General features: G+C 42.3%; 1 long non-coding RNA gene across 3 annotated transcripts; it reads left to right on the forward strand.

Moving 5' to 3' along the window:
- Positions 1-707: 707 nt before the first annotated feature.
- Positions 708-26,568, forward strand: LOC108391907 (uncharacterized). 3 transcript variants are annotated; one of them, XR_012130195.1, is made up of 4 exons: positions 708-2,643; positions 2,836-3,322; positions 25,444-25,545; positions 26,541-26,568. It is a non-coding gene; the product is annotated as an uncharacterized lncRNA (long non-coding RNA). The 3 variants fall into 3 exon arrangements; XR_012130194.1 differs by having other exon boundaries at positions 708-3,322; XR_005059629.2 differs by having other exon boundaries at positions 708-3,513; positions 25,440-25,545; positions 26,541-26,550.
- Positions 26,569-26,585: the final 17 nt, after the last annotated feature.

Genomic DNA, 26,585 nt, shown 5'->3' on the forward strand with positions numbered 1-26,585 from the left:
AAGCCGAGCAGGGCGCGGGGCGAGGCTGCTGGCGGCGATCAGGGCGCGCTGGTGTCGGGGGGCCAGGTCCAGGGCCGGACGCAGCCAGCCATTCAGGAAGGCAGCGCCGGAGAGCGGGAGGCGGCCGGCGAGGAGAGTCACACACTTTGCTCTTTTTGTTGTGCCGGTGGCGCCGGGCTCTCGCTGCCTTCTTCTTTCGGGAGGTGAAGGAAGGAGAGAAAAATACGAGATAATTCACGCCGGCGACGAATTCACAGCGAAATAGAAAAAATAAAAATCAGAAGAAAAAGACTTGCAAAAAAAAAAAAAAAACAACAACAAAAAACGAGAAAGACATCCAAAGTAGGTCGAATAAATAATCCTCTTCTTTTCCTCTTTCTTGCTCCTTCTTCTGATTCTTCTGCTATAACACACAGAGCTAGTTAAAAAAACCCTGGAGATCGCCCAAAAATGTTCTTTTTTTAGTATTTTAAATAAGTGCTCTTCAGCCGGGAACCAACACCCTCCCTCCAAAAAAAATCGTATATGTATAAAATAACGATAAGAAGAATACGAAGGGGGTGCCTCCTCCTCTTTTTTTTTTTTTTTTTTAAGTTTAGACCTCTCCTGCAGTAGTGGAGTAAAAGAGACGAGGAGGGAGAAAAGGGAGAGAAAGAAGAAGAATACGAAGAAACAACTAATAGAATACGTTAGAAAAGAGAAAGGGGAGAAGGGGAGAGAAGAGAGATTGAGAGAGGCGAGGAGGAAAAAGAGAGGAAGAGAGGAAGAGAGACAGAGAGGGGGGGGGAGAGGAGAGAGAGACAGAGAGGGAGAGAGAAAGAGAGACCCCAAAATTGAATGCGTTTAAACGGGCGCACTCGCAGAGCAATGTTTCCGAAAGGGGGATCTGCGCGAATGTCTGTATATAGTGAACTTTGACACTACTATTGAAACTGACACGTTTCTATGGAGATCGCTGCCTTATATGGAGCTCGTGTCAAGGAGCCAAGAGAAGGGCTGCTGGCAACTGATAATCAAAGGCGACTGACTGGTCAGAGCCCTGAATCGAGGGGGAGAGAAAATGGGAGGCTAAGGTTAGGCAAGCCTCCTGCACGCCATTGGTTGGAGAGCCCCTCCCCCTCCTCTTTTTCTTTCTTTCTTTTTTTTTTTCCCCCTCCCTCTCAGCTACCTACTGACGGGGATGGCGAGGGGAGGGGAAGAGAAAGTGAGGGGTGGGGGGCGTGTTTCTGACAAGCGCAATTTACATTGAGATCGCCCTGCGCTGCTATTTACTCTGAGACCTGATTAGTATGGGTCGTCTATGGTCTCTCTCTCTCTCTCTCTCTCTCTCTCTCTCTCTCTCTCTCTCTCTCTCTCTCTCTCTCTCTCTCTCTCTCTCTCACACACACACACACACACACACACGAACACTAGAGGGGGAAGGGATGGTGAGGGGGAGAATGCTTTGCAATGGGTTAAAAGAATTAGAGGGAAATTATTTTCACTTCTTTTGAAGTTTTTAAAATTAGGTTTTACCAGCGTGAAGAGAGTGTCATTGACAATGTTAGGAAAATTTTTAACGGGAATTAAACTCTCATCATTTTAATAATTGGTGAAATATACTGGGTTTGGATTGTTTTCTTCTTTCACATATAAACATAATCCAAGTGTGGATTCCTATTCATTTTCTATCCTTTTAAGAAACAAGGTAGGGGATTCCCTATTTTTTTGGTCCAAAGTATATCTTGGTTTAAAGGTTTAATGACAACAAAACACACTCGTGGAATTGGCAGCTATTACCACAAAATTAATCCAAATCAACGTTCCTATTCATCCCAAAGATAATTTAAAAATTAAACTTTCCAATTAATCCGTTTTTCCTTCTTTCCTACCCCCCCACCCCTTGGCATAGTAGTAAGTCCTCATATTGTTGGGGAAGGGGGTTTAGTGCAGCCAACTCAGGGTCCCAGGAAGAGAGGCGAAGGCAAGAAGACGGGAGATGGGGAGACATGGAGGGCGAGGGAGGAAGGGAGGGAGAGAGTAGGAGAGAGGAAAGGGAAGAGGGAGAGGGAAAGAGAAAGAGAAAGCGGGAGATGATGGGGAAAGAAAGGAGAGGGAGAGGGAGGGAGAGAGAGAGAGAGACAGACCCTGATTCCGATTCCCGGAGGCGATTGGTCGCGGGAGGAGGGGCGGACTGGAGGAGCGGGTCCAGCCCCGGGGCCTGTAGGAATAGCTGGCTCCGGCTGCCACCTAGCGGACGGGAGCCGCGACCGGGAGGCGCACTGCCGGGTCCCTCCTCCCCTCCCTGCAGGCAGCCTGTGCCTTTTCTCCAAACGAAGACAGCACTTTGAAAATTCTTTCAATGGATTTTTTTTTTCCTTGAAAGATCGTACTGGGGGAAAATGATACTTCTATTAGTTTCATATTCTCCAATCGCACACTCGCACCCCCCACGTTTTGAGATCGCTCCCCTAGTCAGCTCAGGCGGGCGCGAAACGGCGCAGTGACAAAGCCGCCGCTGCAGCCGCCGGGGGTGGGAGCTGCGCTCGCCCGCCCGCCCCTCCACTCGGGAGAGCGTAAAAGTTTGTCTCAGCTCCAGCTTCCCTAGCCTCAACACGCCCTCAGGTACAGGTAGGAGTAAATGACCACGCTGTATTGACAGAGGTAGGGTTTGTTTTTTAATACTCGGTCTCACTTTAAATTTCACCAGGGAGGGGTGTGGGAAGCGCTGCGTGTTTGGGGTGCGTTTTTAGCTTCCCGATCTCTCCAGCCTACAAGTCGGGAGTCCGCAACAGCTTAGAGACGAGCGACGATTTTAAAGAGCAGAATAAAAGCTTTTCTGTGCCTGCCCCACAGCCCCTCGAGCTCGAATAATGGAGAGACAGTCAATGCACTCTGCAAGCGACGGCCCATTGTCGCAGCTGATGGAGAGGAGGTGACGGGGGCTGGCAGGGGCTCCTTGCCCTCGCCCCTCTTCCCAGATAACGCGCTCACGTCTCCCGGTCAGTTAAAAGGTGAAAAGAACATGATTAAAAGACAAAAAAAAAATGTAAAAGAGAGAAAGAAAACATGCTTTCTATATATAAATTCTAAATTTTACTCCCCATACAGTACAGAGGCAGGCAGTTGAGGGCAGAGGAAGCAGGCAGGAAGAGGGAGACAGGGAGAAGGAAAGAGAACGTGGAGAGACGGAGCGAGTGGAAGAGGAGGCGACAGACAGCAAGCACCAGGGAACCGGAGGCCCGCTGGACGCCCAGTTGCGGGCCCGGCCGCCCTCGGACACTGCACCGTGAGTCGTGGGCACCCGGAGAGAAATTCAGCCAAGTCCTGCCCCACCAGGCAAGTAATGCAATGATTATCGTTTCTTTTGAACTCGGGGTTGGCATCGCGGACAGGCCGAGAGGCAGCCTTGACTCGAATGGCCTCTGCAGGCTGGGGCCGGAGTCCAGTTAGCGAGTGCGGACGAGGAGAACTTTCCGCAGGGTCTGCTCCGGAGCTGCCCTCGTCCGGCCTCTGTCCAGCGGCGGCGCGGAGGTAGGGATCGCGGTTGCAGGGCCGGCCTGAAGCTGAGGATCGTGCCAGCCGAGCATGATCAGTCCAAATTCAAAACAGGTCTTCCCCACCCCATTCTCTATCCCCTACCCCACAAACCCCTACCGGCAGGAAACGGCTGTCAGGTATCCAGCGCGGAGGCGGAGTACCGGGGGCGGTGGATCCGCGGATTTAGCGCTGGCTCCCCCCGCCCCCTCGCCCACCACTCCCCCTGGTGCCGAGCGGGAGCGGCGGTGGAAAGGGCTGCGAGTGCGGCCGCAACTGGCCCTGTTGCCCGCGCCTTGCCTAGCTGCAGCCAGGGCCTAGTGAGCTCGACTCTTGCCGCGCACCTGCGGGCGCCGTTTGTAACGGGATCCCCTAACACAAAACGATCGATGGCTGCCTGTTTGATGTGGGCGATAGTGTCAGCGGATTAAAAGCAACACCAAGCCTCTTTCCCCAGCGGAGAACCGGCGGCGGCAGCGGCAGCGAGAGAGCACCAGATCCGCAGCTCCGCAGCCCGGCCAGACTCCTCGTGCCACAGCCAAGAAGGCTGTGGGGGGAGAGGGGGTCACCTCCCAGGAGTGGGGACCGAGGAGGTGTGTGTGAAAGGAAGATAATTAAAACCAACAGGAGCGCCTTCCTCCGCTCTGGGCAGGGGCGTGCGTTTGCGTCAGAGGGCGAGCAGGGCGGACGCGGGGGGCGGGGGAAGCTAACGCCGGGGGCCGCGCCCCGGGGCTGGATGGGCACAGAAAAGAGCCAGCCTAGAAGGCTGGCCTAGGTCCGACCTTGCAGGCTACGGTTAAGGCCTGCAGGGAGGCCGAATTGAGACTCCCCGGGAGTGGCGGCGGCCTCGTCTTCACTGTGGGCTTCTTGCCAGCTCCCATCCTAAGCTTCCAAACTTGGAAGAGGCCCTTGGGATCGACGAGACTCTGGGGATGGAGAGAAGCACGGCCCTGGAGGCCTCTGGGGAAGCCGCAGCTCCTCCCGGGGGGAGGAAGGAAGAGGTGCAGCCTCTAGCCCAAGTCTGGGAGAGGGGAGCATCTGGTGGTGGTCTTGACCAGAGCCGCGGAAACCCTCGGCTTTTCAGCTCAGGGGAACAGATCACGCTCCTGCAGGGCACACGCGCCAACTTTCTGTAGCGAGGGGAGGCAGGAAGAAACCCGAAGCTTTTCGAGTACAGGCGCTCTCCTCTTCTGGGACTCGTCCAGCCCAAGCGGCACTCAGAGCTCAGTTTCTCTTGGAGACGCTATGTTCCCCTACCGCATTTGCAGAACCGCAGAGCGCCTCCACTGGTGCTCACAGAATGCTCCGTCCCTCTCCCCCCGCAAAATGGCCTCCCTGGAGGGACTGAAAAGTTAGGTCAGGTGCTGGGGAGCTCTGGCTTTCTACGAGGCTGTCGTTTGTTACTGGCTCAGCTTGGCACACTGGTTCTGGGGCCTGATGCACCCCACATTTAACCAGAAGATAATGATATGTTTGCTTGTTGTTTTGGGGTAGGGCATCTGAAAGAAAATTGATCATATTTTTAAATTCAAGTATCATTGATATCTTATGAAGGTTTCACATAAACAACATTGTGTTTCAACATGCAGGCATATTGAAAATTGATTGTATTTTGCGGGAGCTCATAAAGTCCCCAAAGTGAAATTCTACACGTGTCCAAGCATGCTCAGAGGCAGAAGCAGAAAATGAAGTTGCAATTTCCACCCTTCTTTCACGCATCCTCTCTTCAGATCTTTCTCCATGCCTTCTCATGCAAGCCCTATAGGCCCTGAGTTCTTTACCTGAGCCTTAGCTGTAGACATGGCTCTTCCACCCAGACCTACTGTGGCCCTCACCTCAGCATCTACCTTGAGACGCGGACCCAGAGACCTCTCCAAGGTCTATCTACTGAGGAGGCCAGTCTAGACACTGGGGATGGGAAAAGGTTTGCCAGGCCTGGACTTCTGGTGCTCCCCTCTTAAGTCATCCTCTGCCTTCTTGGTCACCAGTCCCATTCAATGCACACAGTCTCCAGTGAGGTTCCCCCAAATGACGATTAGAAGGTACCCCTCTACCTGGGGAAAGGAATCAGGCGATAAGCTTACAATGCCCCTTTCGGGTGTTAGCATCATGGCTCAGCCTTAATCACTTTTTAAAAGACCATCCACACTGCACTTGGTTTCTCCTAGCCGACAGTTGTGACCTCGTAGGAGGAGGAAAGAAGCAGAGATCTGTGGCTGCATATACAGCATTAACTTGCATTTCAGGCCCCAGGAGTCTGGATCTGAGCAACCTTTGTAGATGACTGACCCCCTCCTCCCAAAAATGTTTCCATGAAAGCTCAATTATTCTTTATTAATCCTATGACCTCTTTGATACTGGTATTTTGCTCTCCCAAAACTCACTGGATCCTTCGTTTTGTCTTTTGGTGAATCACACTGAACAAAGGTGGCCTTGTAAAGACATTTTCTAAATCTAGACTTGTGAGACCATACAAATGACCAGACATGTGTAGAAAATTCTCTCCCATACCTCTTCCCTACCCGCTAAATCGTTAAAAATGTAATTATTCTATTGGAGAGACCAGAGAACAGAAATAACCCTGTTTTATCAAGCCCATCTGGAGAGGTGAACATGTTTGCACTGCTTGGGAGACAGGCCAGTTCTTCTGATCTTACTGCAGACCTTTACCAAGGAGCTTATTTTAAAGGTGCCGAATCAATTAGTCTCCCTTGGTATGAGAGTAAGGCTGGGAAGAATGCAGTTGAAGAAGATGCATTTAAAATGGTCTTGCCTAGATATTTTGAAGAAAAGGGTGGAGAGAGGCACAGGAATGCCTGCCTAAGGTTTTGAAATTACTAAAAACAAAAACCAAATCAACCAACCACAAAAGCCCCTGCCTGTGTCAGAAACTCCCCTCTCACAAGATTGAACTCGTCAGTATTGCGGCTGCCCAGCTGTAAAAAGTTCTGCCTTAGTCAGCATGAAAACAAGGGTGGAAAGGCCAAGTTGGGAGTCGGGCTCCTGCTGGACTGTCTGCTCTTAGCCTGGCCATGTAGCTGAACCAGGGATCCAGCAGCCTCAAATACTATCACTCTTGTAGCCTGGACATTTCTTCTTTGTCACCTTTAGGTCAAAACCCACAGTGGTAAGTGCTTTACCTTAGAAAGTGGCTTGGTTTTCTATCACAAACCTGCCACTTGAAGCACTTGTTTTGGAAAAGAAAGATAAGGGAAGCACTTCCCCGCTCTGCTTAGGCCTCCAGTTAGACGGTCCAGGAGTAGCCACAGGAGATGGCAGAAGGGCAAGCACTGACTTTTGGGTGCAAAGCAAGCCTCTCTTATTAGTGGAAAAGTGACAATCATTCCTAGCACATCAGTGAAGGCAGGGCCAAACATTTACATTTTGTAAAAGTCAAGCTATAGCTATCTACATGCATTCATGCAAAAAGAAATAATTGTAAGCCTTATGTTAGAAATGTATTCATTTATTTTAAATGCCTGACTGCATGGCTCTTCTTCTCAGGGAAAATGGATTGGGTTTGGATGAAAAGTTGAAGTTTTGAAATGAGTTTGAAGCTTGTTAAAGTACTCTGACAATGTAATCAATTACACTGTAAAATCATTTCCCTTAATAGTTACCTGTCAGAGCACCTATTTCTTTTACTACAGGAGTAGCCCATCAGAAGTATATCTGAGTCGGACATTCACTGATTAAGGACTGCTCAAATATGTTTAAATCTTTATGTCACCTTCAAGGCCTATAAACTAAACTAAAATGTATTTATACAATAAATAAATAGTGGAAAAGTATTGCTCACAAAGCCAGCAGATCTGTTGGTGGCTACAGTCATGTTACAATTGTATTTACCTATCAAAAGGTTGATCTAAGTAACAAACCTAACATTTCCTTCTAAGCTGTCAGTGGAAACATGTTTATTACAGTGTCCTCCAGCAGTAAGGGGTGAGGGGGTATAGGTAAAGTTTAAACAAAAGAGGATAAGCATGGTATATACCACTACAGATACAAACCTCATGGAGCAGTAAATAATTGTGCCCTCTGTTATGCTATGTATATTTTATTTACTCATTTCAGAGGTAGAATATAAACCTAGCCCATCTATGAGAAAAGTTAATATAAGTATTAAATGTATGGTCTAACAAAACGGGAGGATAGCTCTATGTTGTATTGTTAACCCTTTGCATAAAATCTTCTGAAGCTGAAAAGAAAAAGGAAAGGGCTTTTGTGTTAGTTGATCCTTGGCTATTCTAGGGCTCAGGTTGGTGTGAAAGGAATGAGGAGGTCACTTGAAATCTCCTTTTATCTACTCTTAACTTCTCTTTGGATCAGTAACTTTAAATAGACATCTTCTAATCGCTCTTAATAGAAAGAAACTATGGGAGCAATGAAATGCCTTTACTTCAGTAGTGAAAACGTGTGTGGACAGCTAGCTGAGCTTTCAGAGGACTATATCTCTGCACACATATGCTTAGGGATTTTTTGAAGTCTATGCATATCATATGTCTGTAAATGTTTCCCATACATTCTGGGAGAGGGGCTGATTGGGTGGGTTATTTTGCCCTTACACACATAAGTATGGACACCCACATTAGGAATCTCTACCAAATCCAGATAATATTTCAGCGGACTCTTCCTTCAGCTTTCTTATCCTCACTCTCTGGGATGTTATTTAAGTCCTGAAAAACGCAAATAATGGAGAACACAGTGGACAGCCTTTTAGTGAAGACATCTTATTTCCTTTCCGTTTTCAACTGTGATCCACACTGACAGGAGGATTTCTCTTAGATAGTAGAGATTGTGTGACAAGTGGAAAGTGATGGAATAAGATGAGACCATTACTTTCAATTTCTCCCTAATAATTTTTCTTTTTGGTCTTTCTTGGAATTAAATCGCTTAAAACAACAAATAAGTGGAAAACAAGAGCCTCACATTAGGCACTTTAAAAGTTTTTTTTGCTGTAGATACATACCCAAATCTTTGAAGTTGAGCCAGTGATTACAATTTGTTTTGAAATCAGAATTATTTCAGCAAGTCTCATATGCTGGCTAAAATACCATTGAAGTTGTCTTCCTTAGGTGTTGTTTTATTTATTTTAAAAAGGAGAAAAAGCCCTCAGATTGTTAAGTATGAATGGCTATCCGGAAGAGGATATTTGATTTCTAGGACAGAAAGCACCACGCTGTACCTCCAGAAGCACTCTCCACCTCCACCCCGTGTTCTTCTGAGTACAATTCAAATTGCTCCCAGAGCCTGGGACACTTCGCTGTTAAATTCCTTTAAGAGAATACTCCGTTACCAGGGCTACAAGTTTCCATCTCAACCTGCCAGCCTCCCCCGCCCCCTGTTTAAGATGTCAGAGACCTTTAACAGTCAGGGCTGGGACCTTGAGCCTCCTCCTCTCCCACCCCCAGGCTACCAGAGATCCCAGTTTCAAAGTTGGAGCTTGGGTGGGAGAGGATTAATCCCTCTTTAACTCCACTCCTTTCCACCCTCAATTTTGAACCCCAACAGGTCCGTTTCCCCGGGTTTCCTAGTGAATACAGGCCTAGGAGCCGCCCTGTCCAATAAAGATTAAATTAAGTAGAAGAATCCTAGCCATTGAATATTTGGAAGCTCCGGTAGGGAGTTAAACCGACGTTTAACACATTTTTTCCACTCACTGTGCACAAATCTTAGACCTATTTAGCTTAATTTTAGAAAGGAGAGAAGAAAAAAAAGATGAGGGAAGAGGGAAGAAAAAAAAGCAAAGAAAGAAAGTCACAGAGAAACCTTAGTTTCAAGGCGGAATTGACTTTGTGTTCAGGCTGAAAGCAGAAGCAGGGCTTCCTGACTTTTTTAGTCTTCTTTCCTGAACCACTCCAAGGATTGGAGGCTCCCTCTCCTTGCCAAAGGCTCAGAATTTTGCTGTTTTGGTGAATCTGAGACTATGTTTATCCCTTAGGGACAGTTTGGTGGCTGAGGATCACAAATGGGTGGGTGGGAGGAAAGGTGCACTCAAAACCCAGTCGGCTCCCCAATAGTGACTGATTTTTATTTTTAACCAAGGTTTTGGTAGCACGAACTGAGCAGTTTTCTTCGGTTACTGCCCAGCAGGAGAAAGAATGGCTTTCTCTGTTGGGGGCGTTCAGGGGCTGGACAATGACCTTGAAGCTGAGTCCAGATCTAGTGCTTCCACCCCCAGGGAATCATTCCGGCCCCTACATATCTGCCTTTCACTCCCACCTGCTCCTTTAGTTCCAGGGTGAAGTCCAGAGGGGCAAAAGGCAAGTTCTATCGTAGAAATGGCTTGTTGGTGCAAATACAACACTGAATAAATTAATCTCAAACCAGCTAGTTGGGGTGTAGTAGTTTAGCAGGACTAATTGCAGACAATGGAGCTGAAATGACTTTTCCAATTAGCTGCTGGTTGGAGTTTAGTTGGAGGAACTGTCAGCTCCAACGATGGGTAATTGCTTTATTGCTCACAAAACTATCATCTATTTAGAACATATGTGCTAATTACTCTGGATGGGCGTCGAAAAAGAGACCATAAATCTAATAGCACTTAAAAAAGTCTATGGTGCTTGTAAGCAACCCCATCCCCTGAACAATCTCTCCTCCTCAGGTTGGTGTGATGGATGTCTGTCTTTCCGAGAGGCAGAGTTTTGGACTGGAGGCACTGATGGGATGCTTTGGTCAAATCGTGTGCAGGAGAGCCAGCAACCAGTGCAGCTGTGTCCATGCTATAAATCACTGTCATCAAAACCAGTCCCCTCTTTAGCTGCACACTTTTTTTTCATTTTCGCAAAAGATCACTTTAGAAATCTTTTAATTGAATTATGCTGGGAAATTAATCTCCTTTAGCCTTGGCCAAATTTATTGTGGCTACTGCTAGGAGAAAAGCCTTGTAGCTTCAGTGAGGGCCACCTCCCTTGCTCCATCCTCCCCTCAGCCCTCTAGGGAATCTCAGTTGCGCGTAACAGCCAGTGCCCCAAGTCCCTGCTAATGATTGGGGCTGCAAAAGAGTGAAATTATATCTGGGCTGAAGGCCCCGTGGTCCCTAGAGAATTCCCTTTGTCCTAAAGGCCATGTTTTAGTCCTGGATTTCCTAGCTCCACGTCCAGCATCCCACAGCAACACACCTTCGTCCATACCGGGTTCTGGGTTTCTGGAGGCCTTGCTACCAGGAAAGGAGGCTGGAGTGGTGGGAAGAGGAAGTGGGGTGTGTTGGTGGAGGGCTGGTAGCCAAACTCAATACTTTGCCCACCCGGGTCTCCGGTGTGTGTGTGTGGTGGGGAGGAGGGGGTGCTGTAGTTTGTGTGTGTGTGTGTGTGTGTGTGTGTGTGTGTGTGTGTGTGTGTGTGGTGGGGAGGAGGGGGTGCTGTAGTTTTCCAAACATTCTCCACTCTACTTTTCTGTTCCAAAATGCATGGCTTGCTTTTGGTGTTTCCGCTGGTACAACCCTGGAGACACTTTCCTTTGCTGTGCATAGCGCTTGAGGTCGGAGAGCTAGGACCCTTCTCGTTCCTTCCAGCTCCTAGGGTACAAGTGCAATTTCAGGCGGGGACGTCCATGCCAGCCTCGAGGCCTGAGTCCTTAACCTGGTCCAGTACTGCTCCAGCAGCTGGGGAAGCTGTGGGTTAGGCCCCGCCGGCCGCTTATCTCAGCGGGAGATGACAACATCTGTCTGAAAGGGGATACCTACTTTTGCAGCTCAATTTAGCTCTTAATAGCAGCCCTCTGAGGTGTGGTTAATTGATGGGGATAAAGGCGTAATGACTTGACGGGGAGACGTCAATGATCCTTTAATATACTTTTAAAAGAACAACCACCACCCCAAACATCGGCGAGTCATTGTTCGCTGGGAGGGTAAGAAGGAAGCAGGAAAAGCGGCGCTTGTTCTCTTTGTATCTAGAAGGCTTCAGTGAGTGGTGAGCGCTTGCTCTCAGGGCTGGACACCCGGGGGCACCAAGGGTGCGCAACTCTGGCTGGTTGGAAATTGTTGCATGGCCGCAAGAGACCGGCAGGGCGTGGGTCCTGGCGAACTCGGGATGACAGGTGACCAGAATGAATGGCGAGGAGGAGCCCGGAGCTAGGGAGAACGCCACTCCCCGGGCTCTTGTCACTCGAGCAGCCCTCCCCCTGCAGGGCAGTATCTCCACGCTTACAGGCTTCTCAGTTTGCCCTTCTTCCCCGGCTAGAGCTACCCCTTGTCTAGCGTAAGCGAAATGGTTAAGTGGCCATGCGCAGCAGGATTCCGCTGTCTGGACAATCACAGGGATCCCAGGGCCAGGGGAGAAAAAGCACGCGCCACTGTGTGTGTGTGTGTGTGTGTGTAGATCACCCCGAAAAGCATAGCCAGAGCACAGCAGCCCTGAGCACATGGTGGTATTTATGCCGGGTGGGTCCACCCGCGCTGGAGCTGGGCCGCGCTGTGGGGTAGGAGCAGACCCTGAGCACCACGCACTCAGAATTCCACCCACCACTCTCTCCCTAGCACCTTTTTTTTCATTCGCCTCATTTCCCTTTGCTCAGTTCTAGTTTAGTTTCCAGAGGGCCATCGGAGTGTATTACACTAAACAAGCACCCAACAGTTTCACACAAGTCCTAAAATGAAAAACATTAAGAATAAATAGCCTTTTCTGTTTGCAAAAAGGCATCCCCTCCAGGTGCGGGCGGTGCTGTCCCTCGCAGGTTTTACGAGTTTTACACTTTGGAGAGGCATAACCTTGGCGCTTCAGGTTTGAGCTCCCTTTGGAAGCAGAAGGAGAAAGTGCTCCAATCACCATCCGTATTTTCCTGTACTTAGAGATCAGAGGTGTCTCGGCTGCTGCTATTGTCTGCCTCCCTCCCTGAGCCGACATAACAAGGGTGCGAGTCCCAGAAACAACTTCCCTAAACCTTGAGGAGAAGACGTGCGTTGTCACAGGACGAAGCTTTGGGGTCAAAGATTTGAAGAAAGGCAATTAAGAGTCCTAACTCGCAAAGTGTGCCTGTCTCGGGGTGGTTTTGTCTTTCCATCGTCGCTGTGTAACCTCATCTAGTGTGATTCTGCCCTCTGTGATATCTATGGAAGCAAGACTCACTGTAGCTTAGCTGTGCGGATTAGCACCTCCCACCCACCAAACCGCGTGGGACTTCAGGCGGTGGTCTCGTCTTGGGGTGCCTAGGAGTCAGGGACACGTTCCTGGGTCCGAGTTCCTGCCTGGTCGGAGACTTCCCCTTAGGGTTCCCTGCCCAGAATGAAGTCCGTCACTTGGGGGCAGGTGCCCGAGGCTTTCCTGAAGGCCTGCCGGTAACCTGTCCCTCTAAGCCCTGGGATCAGTGTGGCCCTCGGTGCTGCGGATCCCAAGGGTGGCCAGGAAGCCCTGCCCCAAGTCCGCGCCATCCCCACGTCAGTCAAGGGCCCTTACTTCCGTGTGTCTCCTCAGATTCCTAGCCCCATAGGGCGCTCCCTGGTGAATGAATTCTGCACTCTGTGGACTAGGCTTCCTATTCGGAGCCCCTCCCACTTCTTCCCTCGAGGCTCGGGAACTCTGGCCCAGGGAGCGAGCAGCTCCCGGAAGCAGGGCCCACATCCGGGCACGATGCCGCACTCCCGAAGTTGGCTTCCGGGCGGTTGACGCGAGCGTGGCGCCAGGCGCCGTGCGCCGTGAGGGGCTCTCGCGGCTGTAGGTGAACACCGGGACCTCGTCCGCGGTAAGAGCCGTGCTTGTGGAGGCGGTGAAGGTCCCCACCCCGTGAGAGGGCCTGAGTGACAAAGTTCCGGGCCTGCGCGTCGGAAGGTGCAAGAAGGAAGCTAGGCTCGCCCGGGGGGTGGCGCACGCTCCCCGAACCCGAGGCCCAGGCCCTCGGTCCGCGCTGGCAGTTTGTGCCCCCGGGTCGGCGCTGCATACCTTTTTGGAATAGACTCGGAGAGAATGTGAGCCGACCTCCGCCCAACTTTGTAAGGTTCAGAGACTCACCGTCGAATGAGTTTTCGAGTCTTCCGTATCTCCCAAATCTCTGGCTAGTGCAGCTTTGAGCCTTGCAGTTCTCCAGGGATGCCTAACAGTTTGTCCAGCCTTGGGCCGCTAGTCGTCGTCAGGAATTGGGCCGAGACGGGTACGGAGCAAGGCCCGGGTCAAGGCTGGGAAACCTCAAACCCGATTTTCTGGTTTAAGGAGCGTGGTCTTCAGAAGCTGGAAAGTTAGTGGGAGTTAACTTTATGGGCTTAGGCATTTTTTAAAACATCCATCTACAAGGCGGGAACAGCACGCAGAAATTGCTGTGTAGTTTATAAAAAAAGATTTTGGGAGACCATATTTGGAGAGTTTTCCCAGAGATTGATTATTTCTCGAATTAGAGAGTTGATATGAATCTATCAGTACACTGAATAGTATCTTCCTTCAGGCAGGGATTGAGAAACGGAAATACCACTACCCTCTAGCCAAATTTGTGAGGACTGATTACGGGGGAACTGGTGCTCCAGATGTTGCACTAGAGGCGCTGCAAGTGTGAGCAGGTAATGTGGAGAAGAGTGACATTGTTAACAGAAAGCATCTAATTAACAGTGACTTCATTTGATTGGAAGGATGAAAAAGCCTTTTTAAATCAATCCAGATTCACTGGTCTAAACTCAGCCGATTTATGAATATGGAGCCTGACTGGGGTCTGCTTTCTTTCAAAGATGTCATCTTAGGGGTAATAGCATAGGTGAAGTCATTTGGTTACACTGTGGAAACTTTTATAGTGCCTTCCTTGGGAATTTAATTCAGTGCTTCTTCATTTTATTAGGAACAGACTGACTCCATCAACTGTGCTCTCCCTGTTTAGAGGCAGGACTGCTTGAAGCAATTAGATTCATCAATTAGCATAGTTTTACTGACCCCACCAGCAGCACCGCTCCTTAGATTATTCATTTCTTCAAAGTCAGGGAAAAGCTGGATCACAGCATGTAACACGGGTGTCCAGGTTGGGGAAGTAAACCCACAAGCAGGGTAGCACAGCAGTACAAAAAACTTTCTGATAGTTCTCAAGTGTTTGTTTCAGCAACTTTGGTGGACTTCTCTACCATTTTCTGATTCTGGTTTATGTAGTGTTCCTTACTGTGGCATAGCCTTTAAATCCTTTCTTTTTTGTTGTATTTTGGTAGAACTGCTTTTGAGAAAGTGAATTTCTTTCCTTTTTTTCTGTCTACATGTCTAGTGATGCTGGGGACAGTGTTCAGGTCCAGAGAAAGGGAATTGCCGAGGGGCTCCTTTAAACCATGTTAGGTGACAAGGTCAGGGCTAAGGTCTGCGTGTGTGCGTATATATGTGCATGCATATGTGCATGCGTGTGCACATACCTCAAAGCCAGACAGTGGATATGGGAAGATAAGCTATTGCCTTCCCTACCTTTGAAAGTGTACCTACAAGGCTTTGCTGCAGTCTCTCCACTGTAACTTCAGTCAGTCGGTGGCCAGCATCTTTAGTAAAGGAAAATGTTAGGAGCCCAGAGCAGTCTGGGAAGGAAGGGACTTTGCTTTTGCCAGTGTCATGGGTAGTGAAGGGTACATAGCTATTATCTCTTTCTCCCCTAAAATATATATATATTCCTCTGTAAGATTTCACTAGATTAAATTGCTGACAGTTCATCAGGAACAGCAATAATATAATATCTGTAACCTTATTAAATCAATAAATAGTAGATCCATGCATTGAATTAAAAATGTATCAGCATGGCCAGGCATTGCACTCATAGGGCTGTGGACCTCTGAATCGAAGATGCCACTCAGAATTTGACTAGTTAGTATTTTTTAACTTTCTTTTTCTGTTTTGGATCTGTGATTAGATATTCTGGGTTTTGACATTTCCGGGACCATTGTGACAAGTGTTCTTTTTATTTCTTGAAAGTCCTTTTCTTTCACTGACTCATCACAGTTAACCATGAAAATGATGCATGCATTTAACAATAGTAATACATTATGACTTTATAGTTCTTGTTATTAGTTTTCATCTAGGGACTATACTTCCACTCAGAATACATTACTTTAGTAAGACATACTCAAGTGCATACATTTCTACATAAGCATGAATAAATGTAGATATATATGTTTTTGTATATGTATAAATAAACTCAGTGTGAATTTATTGCTGTACATTGATTATACGTTTGTTTTTAAAAAAGAAACCCCATTTAAATGTATCTTTCAGCATTGTCAGCTGTATTACAAGCAAAAGAAGTGTTACCATTTTCAAACAAGTTATTTGTTTATAATCTGATTTGCTTATTGGAATTTGTACCACAAGAGGTGCAATTAAAATTTTCAAGACTTTAAACTTAATACAGTACTTAGGAAGTTACACATATCTTAAATGGCTCCATTTGAGGTGTGAAATAACCTCAAAAGTGCTTTACCAGGAATTGGTCAGTTAAGTGGTAGATTAGTAGATAAATTTACAGTTATTTCCTAATGAAAACAGGAATGTGTTTAACATCTTGGGAGTTTAATTGAAAAAGTAGTATTAACTCCAGCCAGATATTTGTTCATAGTGATTAATGATGCTAATTATTTAAAAACATTCATCCTCTTTGATGTCAGCCAGTCTATTTGGTACTGAGTTCTGAATGTATAGTCATTGGGCCTTGGGTCCACCATATTGTGAAAGAAAAAAATCTTTATTTGATGAAATAGGCAATCGACTGAAATCTACCCTCTTTAAATAAACTGATTCCTCAGTATTTTCCCAGTGTTGGTGTAAATTGTTGTCTGTGATGTCCCCCAGGGCTCTTTCCTCTGCTTTCTGATTTGGTATATAAAAGCAGCTCTGAATGATGGATTACTGTGTCATTGCAGCCTGCGAAGGATTAATTTGTTTCATTGATTTCTCTTTAGGCAGATTGCCAGAATTTGCTGCTTCCCACCTTTCCTCAAGACTTCTAGAAGTAATAGACAGTAATAGCATAAGACAAATCAGCTCCTTCTTGTAAAAATAGAATTAGTAAACTAAGAGTCCTATGAAAGCTATGGCAAACTTTTTATTGGTATACTGGGAGAGCAATTAATAGGCAGCTTTATATGCTTTAGAAGTATTTTTTTTTTTTTTTGCTTTAGAAGTATTTTTAATTGAAAAACTTCCTTGGTGACTTAAAACACATTAATAGCTCTTGAGTAAGCATTTAAAATGTTTGTCTCATAAAAATTTTCCCTCATTTGTAAGTATCTTGTTTAACTCAGGAGAAAAGTGTGTTGTCATGTGATTGACAAATACCTTTCTTTCTATGCCAGATTTTAGGATCAGATAACATGTTGGCATAACTTTAAGTCAATTTACTATAAGTATAGGATTATTTGACCCAAAGATAAGGATGGAGATTATTAAAGTATAGTAATAGACTTGTTTAATTGTTTAAAGAAAAAAATAACTTTCTGATTAAAAAAGTAGTATGTGCTTATAATAGAAAATTTGCAAAAGTTGAAATGGCATTTTATGTATTTGCTTTAAGCCTTTTTCCTCAAAATATTTAAATGTTTTATACATGTGTGTATGTCATACATATAGACAACACTTTATATCCTGCTTTTTTCAGTTGGCATTATACAATGAAAATTTTCCTGTGTAATTAAAATTATTATTAAAGTCATTTATATTGACTGTATAATGCTTTAACATATACAATTTAATGAATCATTGTTCTACTATTGGAAGGTTAGATTTCTAATTTTCCATTTTTATAAATAAAGTTATGATGAATAGCATTTTAAATAAATCTTCAATCATTCCTCTGGTTATTTCCTTACAATATATTATTAGAAGAGAAATTACTTGGATGAGAGTATAAACCACATTTTAAGGTTCCTTATTTTGATGATGGCCAAATTGTTTTCCAGAAAGGTTCTTCCAGCTTATTATCTGGTTTAAAAAAATGTCTTTGTGGAGACAGTATTCCAATTCATGTTATATGAGCAAAGAAAACAGGACATTTCTTTTCCTTGTGTTCTGGATGCAGTGGTAGCATTTTGCATTTGCTTAGTCTCTTGAAGTATTTTTCCAACTGCAAATGTGAAATAGGCTGGTTATACAAATCTATTTGTTTCCCTTCTGTAGTGCTGAAAATTATATTGATTTAATGATCTTGAATTATACTTTTTATGCAATTAGTTTTGTAGTAAAAACTAATATTGTCATGTGCTAATGTCTTTTTTCCCCTCTATTGTGCTATGGTAGTAGTCCATGCAATATCAGCAAGTTTGTGCTTTTCCTGTGCTTTGCTGAAAGCAAAAAGGAACATCTGTTTCCATTATATATCTGCATCATAATGATAACAATTAAATAGCTATTTTGGCAGTATACAGTAAATATGTTTTGCTGAATGACCTATAGTCATTCCAGAGATTTCAGAGGCACTTAGTTTTTACAGGTAGTTTCTATGTAGATGTTTAGAAAAACCTTTGCTAATTTTAGGTAAATCATTGAAGTTCTTATTTGTCACAGTAAAAGCAAATAAACAGCAAACAAACAAAAAAACTTGATGATTATTAGGCTCTCAGATGTGACTTTTGAGTATATTTCTCTTAGGCATATGTTTTAAGTACAAATTATTAGGCAGTATTCTTAAATGGGTTAATCATGCTACTACTAATACAGTTCATGTGTTTTGTGCCATTTGTGTATTCTTAATATTTTACTAAGCTGGAAACTGGAAATAGTTTAAATATGTATATTTACTGCCTATTTGACTTTTTTCCTCTTATGTTAGAGGAACATTGTGATACATTTCTTTTAAGCTCAGCAGGCAAATGTTTGAAACCACACAGTGTTTCCATTGACCTTTAAAATTCCAGAGAAATGTTTTCATTTATTATACTCAGCATTTGGTTAAAGATATTTGATGGTTACTTAAAAAAATGATTAGAAAACAGTTCAAACAAAAAATTGTATATAAAGAAAAGAAATACCCATGTACTCCAAACTCAATTTGAAAATAAAATATTGTCAGTACAATTGAAGTTATTCCTAATCCTATTCCCTTATGTCTTCTTGAAGAGATAATCATCATCCTAAACTTGATGGTTATCATCCTTTTATGTCCTTTTTTTTACAGTCTAAAATTTTGACATAAGTGACTTGTCCTTTTGAATAAATTAATTTTAAAATGTTGGCTCTGTGACAGCTGTTAGACCCTTGTTAGTCTAATCACCTGTGACTGGGCATTGGCTTTACAGTCCTCATCTGTGAAGTTGGCGATAGGTCTGTATGTTTTCTGATGTCCTTCTGCACATACTTACAAATAGATAGACCACAGATATTTCAAAAAAATTTTTTTGATTATCTCTTATTTTCCATATGAAACAAAATAAAACAGATAAAAGGTAGCATTTCAGAGAGGTTAAGTAACCTGCCCAAAACCATATAGTAAATAACAGAGCCAGGAATAAAACTCAGTTCTCCTCACTTCCGTTTAAGCACTTTTTTCTGCAGTCCTTCTTACCTGTCATCTTTAGGTACTGACTGGCTGACTGCTGCTTTAGCCTGTGGTTAAAGACTGTCCACAGGTTTGGATGATTTTTTTTGGTTGTCATGCAGGAAAGGTTTTACTTGTAGAATATCTTCTCTGTGGGGAAAAACATTTTAGCCATACCAGCCTGGAAGCTAGCTATAGAATGAGAGAACTCTGTGTCCTGCAGAACCTGTGATTCCTTCTGTTTGGGTATAATGAAGTTTTCTATACATTTCTTACTTTACAGTTAATTTTATGGTCTGTTCATGGTAATCAGATCAGGAAAGTAGGGATGGGCACAAACACAAGTGTCTCTTTACATGTATGTGTATCTACATTTCAGTGTATTTGGCAGTCAGAACTTTAACATATTACTTCTTCCATTTTTATGTAGCTTATGCTGTGGTCAAGTCACAAATAACTTCCTATTTGAAAATGAGTTTTTTTCTTGTATCTATTTAGCAGAAAACTTACCGTAGCACTAAAGTGAAAGCACAAATAGAATAACATGAAAACATGTTTTTAAAACCTCTTTGGAGGAAAACCCCGTTCTATAAATGGAAACTTAGAATTACAAGCATGTACATTCTCTTTCAGGTTTTTGCTCTAACAAATTTAATTCATTCTTAGTTGAGATGAGTAAGCTTGAGTCATAATATTCACATAGTGCCATGCGTCTCTTATGAAAAAAAAAAACAGCTATTTAACTACAGGTGGGGTTAGGTATCTTACTGTAAAACCACCTTTTCCCGAATTTGTTGCTTTAAGACCAAAAAGTTGGTGTAATAAATTATTTGCTTTCTTCTATAAATACTTGGGAACTTGTAATAGTAGTAATCATTCCTTTTAGGGCAAATGAAGCTACTAATAGTAACTTTGTCTATACTATAAATATTCTCAAGATAGTTGTGTTTTAACAAGCACCAGATAACACATTTTTCTCTTAGGTCAATTAGCTTATGTGGCCAGCAGCTTCTAGTAGGAAATTTTCCCTAGCATATTAATTTGGGGAGGAGAATCAGATACCAGCATTCAGCATCCCTTTTATTTAGCCGTTGCTTTATTTGCTTACACTACATATGATATTTTAAATTCCTATAGCATTTCTGTCAGTAGGTAAAGCTGTGTGTGTGCATGTGTGTGTATGTGCATACACACAGATATTTCAAAAGGCAGTTCTTGTCTACTTGAAAGTTCTAGTGATCATCTGTAATGTGTATTGTAGGAATTTTCTATACTGGTTAAATTTCCCTATGTTGCTCTGGCAGGTAGGTGAAACTGAAGAGAAAAGGTGTGGGTAATGATAACTAGCCCCTGACTAACCTGTTTTCTCTCTGACTACAATATAAATCTGGGCAATGATGGTGAGAATATGAAATCTTAACCACCAAAACGACAATGCTAAAACCAGAGAGACCCTATTGAGACACAAGATCTATAGTCCATTTATAGTCAGGCCATGTATGTTACCTTACTTGCTTAGTTGTAATAACTCTCTGTAGAAAGGTGATACTGTGTTTATAGAAACAACAGAATATGTAAAAAGAAAAAATTTCCCCCATATACAGTCTGAGGATCATAGGTATTTGAATATCTGCACATTTCTACTCAGTTCTTAATGACTTCACTTAAAGTTGTGATTATTTCAAAACTAGCATTGGCATATATTTCCTCCTGACATGCCATTGCACAATTTCTACTGTGACCTCAGAATTTGTGGATAAGTATAAGGGGTAGAATTTTCCTTCTACTAATGTTAGATTTGCATGTTGTAAAATATTGTTCATGGCCTGTTTTGAGTTCTCAGCTCTATAGGGTTTTTCCATTATTTGATTCTTGGGAGAATTAGGTTATTCTTGTATTTATTGTTCTTGAGGTATAGATCGTTAACACTTCTATTTATTGAGTTCTTGTCATGCTTAAGGAATATGAGGTAGATGAAGGCATAGTCTCTGCCCTCGGGGTGATAATAATGGGTACAGTCTTTTGCCAGTAATTTAACAGATTATATTTTCTTAATGTATTTGTGTTCTCTTATTAATATTACTATATTTAAGTCTTTAAGAGAAAAAGAAAATGTATTTAGTTTTCTGTTGCTGTTTGTTACCTTTTGAAGAAAATTCTTAGAAGTATAATTTGAGGTCAACCAAAATGAAATATTATTCTTATATAGTATCTTGAATAAATAGGATATGGCATTTGCTAACTAAATCAAATTTTAAAATCAATGTAAGATCTAAGAATTTTTTAATAGTCTAAAAGTATTTTGTTCAAGTATGCCAATCTAATTATCTCTCTGTAATAATAATTACATAGCAATGTTTTCTGAAAAGTGGCCTTTAAATTACTTATTTAGCAAGAAGCACATTCATTTTTTTGAAAACTCAATTAGCAAATTCTGAGCTAAAGTGAGGAACTATACTAAACATCTGAAGTCATACCATGTTTTCGTATTATTTAGAAAGATACCTACATTGGTGTTGACACCATATTAGCTTTGATGCTAATATCGGGTTTATTGTAAGACTGAACATGTTTTTATAGTTCATCAAATTTATTAAAAGATGCCAAGAATAATTACTACTTGGCTCTCTCACAAAGAGAAGTGGGTTGCTGATACATTTTCCAACAAATTTGACCAATGTAGATAGCTATTTCACATAAAAAGGTTAACAAAAATATCACCATTCTCTTTGTAGTAATTGAAGTCTTTTTGGACTTAATTATGTAGCTTCTTCTATTTTTTTATATGTAGGTGTAGATACAAGTTTCAGTTTGTAAGTATTGCAATTAGGAAGGGAAGAATAATTTGTATCTTGGGTAGAGTATTTGCTTGATAAAATAAAGTCCTTTTAAATTTTGGTAATTGAGTTTTGCATTATTTTCACATTTTTCAAAACAAGTGTACAAATTCCAAAGTAAGTCCCATAATGTAAAAATGTAATTAGTTACATTTTTGAGGTATTTTCTAAGATTTACATTTAAAAAGAGGCAGAAAACATATCAGTAATACCTGATAGAAGGTTACAGTGAATTATGCAATTCTGTTAGAGTTAACCTAATGTCAGTCTGAGTTGTTTTGGACTGGCTAGCACTTAGTGATCTGAAGGTGTAAGGGGATGGTGTTGTAGAGCTTTGAAAGCTGCATACTAGTTGATGTCTATGACAGAGACAAAAGCCACCAAGATCCTATTTGTATTTCACTTCCAACATTAATAAATTTAAGTGTGTTTTGAGTTTTGGTGGTTTTAAAACTCTGGAAAGTCCTGCATTTTATAGTAAGGAACTAGCCAAAGGCAATATTTTTATAGACAGTATGTATGATCAAGACTTTAGTTCTTATGTAAACCTGCCTATTTGTCCTACCCAAGAGAAGTGCAAAAAACCCTTAATTTATGAGTTTTTCTTCTCATGTAAATAGCAAAACTCTGTTATCATATGCTAAGCATATTTCATATATTCTGTAGTCATTTATTTAAAATGTAAAATTCTTGTTCTACTGATGAATAATTTTAGGTTCCAACATGTTTAAGTAATTTGCTCAAGTCTATAGCTGACTAGTAACAGGGTGAGATTTGGATGGAAGTATGTGTCACTCCAGAGGCCATTACTGATCTAAGCTGATTTCATTGCTTCTTATCAAATAACTCATTATATTACCTTTTGATTTTATTATGGGTCACATCATATTCTCACAGGTACATAAAAAAAATGCATGAAGCAACACCCTTACAAAATAAAGGAAAAATTGATATAATTTCCTGTTATTTTCATGTCCCAGGTTCTTTAGGATCATATTTTCCAATGTTTGATCATGTAATATCATTTGTATAAATGATACTGTATAGGATGAAAGGTGAATCATATCCTAGAGTTTTCTGACACTAGGTTGGCTTAGCTATTAAATAGCACCTTTGCAACCAGATTGAAAAATGAATACCAAGAAATTTTTTTATTTCTGATTTGCAATCTTTCTTCAGAAAGCTTTTGCCATTAGTGATTTTCAGGGGAAAAAAATCATGATTTCTCTTAGAGAGTGTATTATTTTGCTAGGGCTGCTCTAGTAAAGTACTACAAATGGGGTAGCTTGAGTAACAGACATTTATTGTCTCCTAGATCTGGAGGCTAGAAGGCCAAGATCAAGGTGTTGGCGAGCTTGGTTCCTTCCCAGGGCAGTTAGGGAATTAATCTCTTCTATAACTCTCTCCTTGCTTCTGGTGGGTTTTCTGGCAATCTTTGGTGTTCCTTGGCTTGTAGATGCACCACACTGATCTTTGCCTTCATTTTCATGTGGTATCCTCCCTGTGATTCTGTCTCTGTGTCCAAATTTACCCTATTTATAAGAACACTAGTCATAATTGGATTAAACACCACCCTAAAGACCTCATCTTAACTTGATTATCTGCAAAGAACCTATTTCCAAATAAAGTCACCTTCACAGGTACTAAGGATTAGGACTTCAGCATCCTTTGGGGGGACACAGATCCCGTAACAGTAGTAAATTTTTTCCAAGACAATAGATTTGAAACTTTCAGTTTATCAAGTCATTGGTATAATTATATGCACATATAAATTATGTGCATGTATAAATCTGAATATATATATAGTGTCTGCCTATCTATCTATCTATATCTGAATTTGAGACCCATTGGGTAACACTTAATGGTCATTGGTGATGGACTGGGTAACCGTAATTCCATAAACCATTAGATCAAGCTAGTAGCTTTGTCTCATGTGATTTGTTCCTTTGCCTTTAGTCTTGTCCTTCCTCCTATCTTTGACACTGCTGCCAAGATTTTTTTTACTGATTATGTCACTCTCCTGGCTTACCTCCTTTGGTCAGGACAGAGGTTCAGCTTTTAGCATAATAAGGCAACTCTGTGATCTTTCTCTTGCCTTTTTTTTCCTCATGTGCTACTTTCCCCAAAGCTTGTTGAAGTTCTCAGAATATTGTGTACCCTTTTGCACCTCTATAATTTTTCATCACTTCCTTACTAAAAATGTCCTTTATTTGTCCTTTGGTCTGGCAGCTACTCATTCTTTAGTAGTCATCTCACATGACTTTCTAAAGCCTTTATTTCCTCTCTGAAGCCTTTATTCTAAGCCAGTTTTCCCTTTCTTTTAGTATCTGTAGCTCTTTTTACAAACTGATTACAGGTTGCTACAGTGGCTAATTTCCAGCTTTATCTTTCTTACTAGACTGAGTTATTTAAAGCCAGGGATCATGTATTTTCCCTTGCATCCATGGCACTTCGCATGGTACCTAGGAAGTGTTTGAACAAAACATTTCTGAATGAATAAATCTTTTTTTTTCATCTAATAATGTCTGCCAGGAATGTTGGCTGGAGCTAGAATAAGTGATAAATTTTGGAGTGGCAGGTGAGAGAGTAAGATGACTAATGCAGTTCAACTTATCAAACATTTATTAAGCATTTTCAGTTTGTAGTGTGCTCTTCTCTCTGGGCACTGTGGAAATGGGAAACCAAAATGAAGAGAAACTTGGGAGTTTGCAGCCTAGTGGAGGACTCCCAGTTTTGGTGAGTTTGTGGGGGATGATGGTAAGGAATATAAGGAAGAGTTGTTGAGGAGAATAACCCACTAAAATGGAATTGTGAGTAAGGATCCCATCATCGAAAAGACAAACAAGAAATGTTGGCAAGGTTGTGGAGAAAGGGTAACCCTCCTACACTGCTGGTGGGAATGTAAATTAGTTCAACCATTGTGGAAAGCAGTATGGAGGTTCCTCAAAATGCTCAAAATAGAAATACCATTTGACCTAGGAATTCCACTTCTAGGAATTTACCCTAAGAATGCAGCACTCCAGTTTGAAAAAGACAGATTCACCCCTATGTTTATCACTGCACTATTTACAATAGCCAAGATATGGAAGCAACCTAAATGTCCATCAGTATAAGAATGGATAAAGAAGATGTGGTACATATACACAATGGAATATTACTCAGCCATAAGAAAAAAACTGATCCTGCCATTTGCAACAACATGGATGGAGCTGGAGGGTATTATGCTCAGTGAAATAAGCCAGGTGGAGAAAGACAAGTACCAAATGATTTCACTCATATGTGGAGTATAAGAACAAAGAAAAACTGAAGGAACAAAACAGCAGCAGAATCACAGAACCCAAGAATGGACTATCAGTTACCAAAGGGAAAGGCACTGGGAAGGATGGGTGGGAAGGGAGGGATAAGCGTGGTAAAAAGAAAGGGGGCATTATGATTAGCAAGTATAGTGTGGGGGGGGCATGGGGAGGGCTGTGCAACACAGAGAAGAAAAGTAGTGATTTTACAGCATCTTACTACGCAGATGGACAGTGACTGTGAAGGGGTATGTGGGGGGGACTTGGTGAAGGGGGGAGCCTAGTAAACATAATGTTCTTCATGTAATAGTAGATTAATGATACCAAAAAAAAATTGTGGTGGAAATGTTTGGTGCCTTAATATTAATAGTTTACTTGTTTACAGGCAGAAATGGACGTACATCAAGGTTCTCAACATTCTATTGAAACTTCATTGTCTTCATGTGCAAGAGGAGCACCAGAACCTTACCCTGTGGCAGCTTCCATGTCTGGTATGAAGCTGTGCTTTTCCACTTGATCCTTCTTGTTTTAGCAAAGGACCTGGGTTAGAATTTAGCTGTTTATTATTGCAAAAAACTATGTAGAACTGAAAGGAAAATGTCAGTAATACTGATATTGTGATTTCTTTGTCATCATCTGCTATGCCTTTTTATTTTTATGCTTGTTCCCAGGACCCCCAAATACTGAGTATCTTGCTTATCAGAGGTACTTAACATTGTGATTTTGTTTGAATTATATCTAATGTGCCTCTTACTGATTTTTAACAGATGTTAATCTAATTTTATACTCCCTTAAGTAATAAAGAAACATGTAATATTGCTTTTACTTATACTTAAAAACTATGTCTTCAAGTAATGTTTAACCAACCAGCTTCTCAGCTCTTGTGAAGGAGATTCAACTGGCAACTGATAAAGTTCCCTATCAGGAATTTTTAATTACAAAACCTCTGTCTGTGTTAACATGAATGAACACTGTAGCTAATAACGAAAGTATTTTTTCTTCATAAAATGGGGAAGTCTTTTCCAGAATTCTGGGAAATATCAAAGCAATTTTGGCTGTAGTCATACTGCAATTAATGCTATTGAGAATATTGCTAACTTTAACAAAAATATTCTGAAATTTCCTTAGTTATTGCTACTGGTGATGGATAAAAGCATGCTTTCATGTTTTAAGCATTTCATTATACACTTCTGATTTTACATGTCAGAAGCAATCTTTGTTTTGGTTAAGACAGCTGAGAACATCTTAGGGATAGATGTCAGGCTTGAACTATTTTTATGTTAGTGATATATAGGATACAATGAATGTATAAGAGTAAATATGTACAATTTTGTATGTTAGTATTGTACAATATTTACATATTTCTGTGACTTTATTTTTAATTCATCAGAACGTAGTAGTTTGGGACCAAGGCTTATGTTTCCTTTCTATATTGATTATTTCATTTTGTTATTTTTTGTGACTACTGGTAACACTCATCTTGCAGATATAAGCTGTTCACCAGGAACTTTGGCAAGTGAGTTGGCTAGAT

The sequence above is a fragment of the Manis javanica genome, chromosome 1, assembly GCF_040802235.1.
Source record: "Manis javanica isolate MJ-LG chromosome 1, MJ_LKY, whole genome shotgun sequence".
In the NCBI taxonomy this organism is placed as follows: Eukaryota; Metazoa; Chordata; class Mammalia; order Pholidota; family Manidae; genus Manis; species Manis javanica.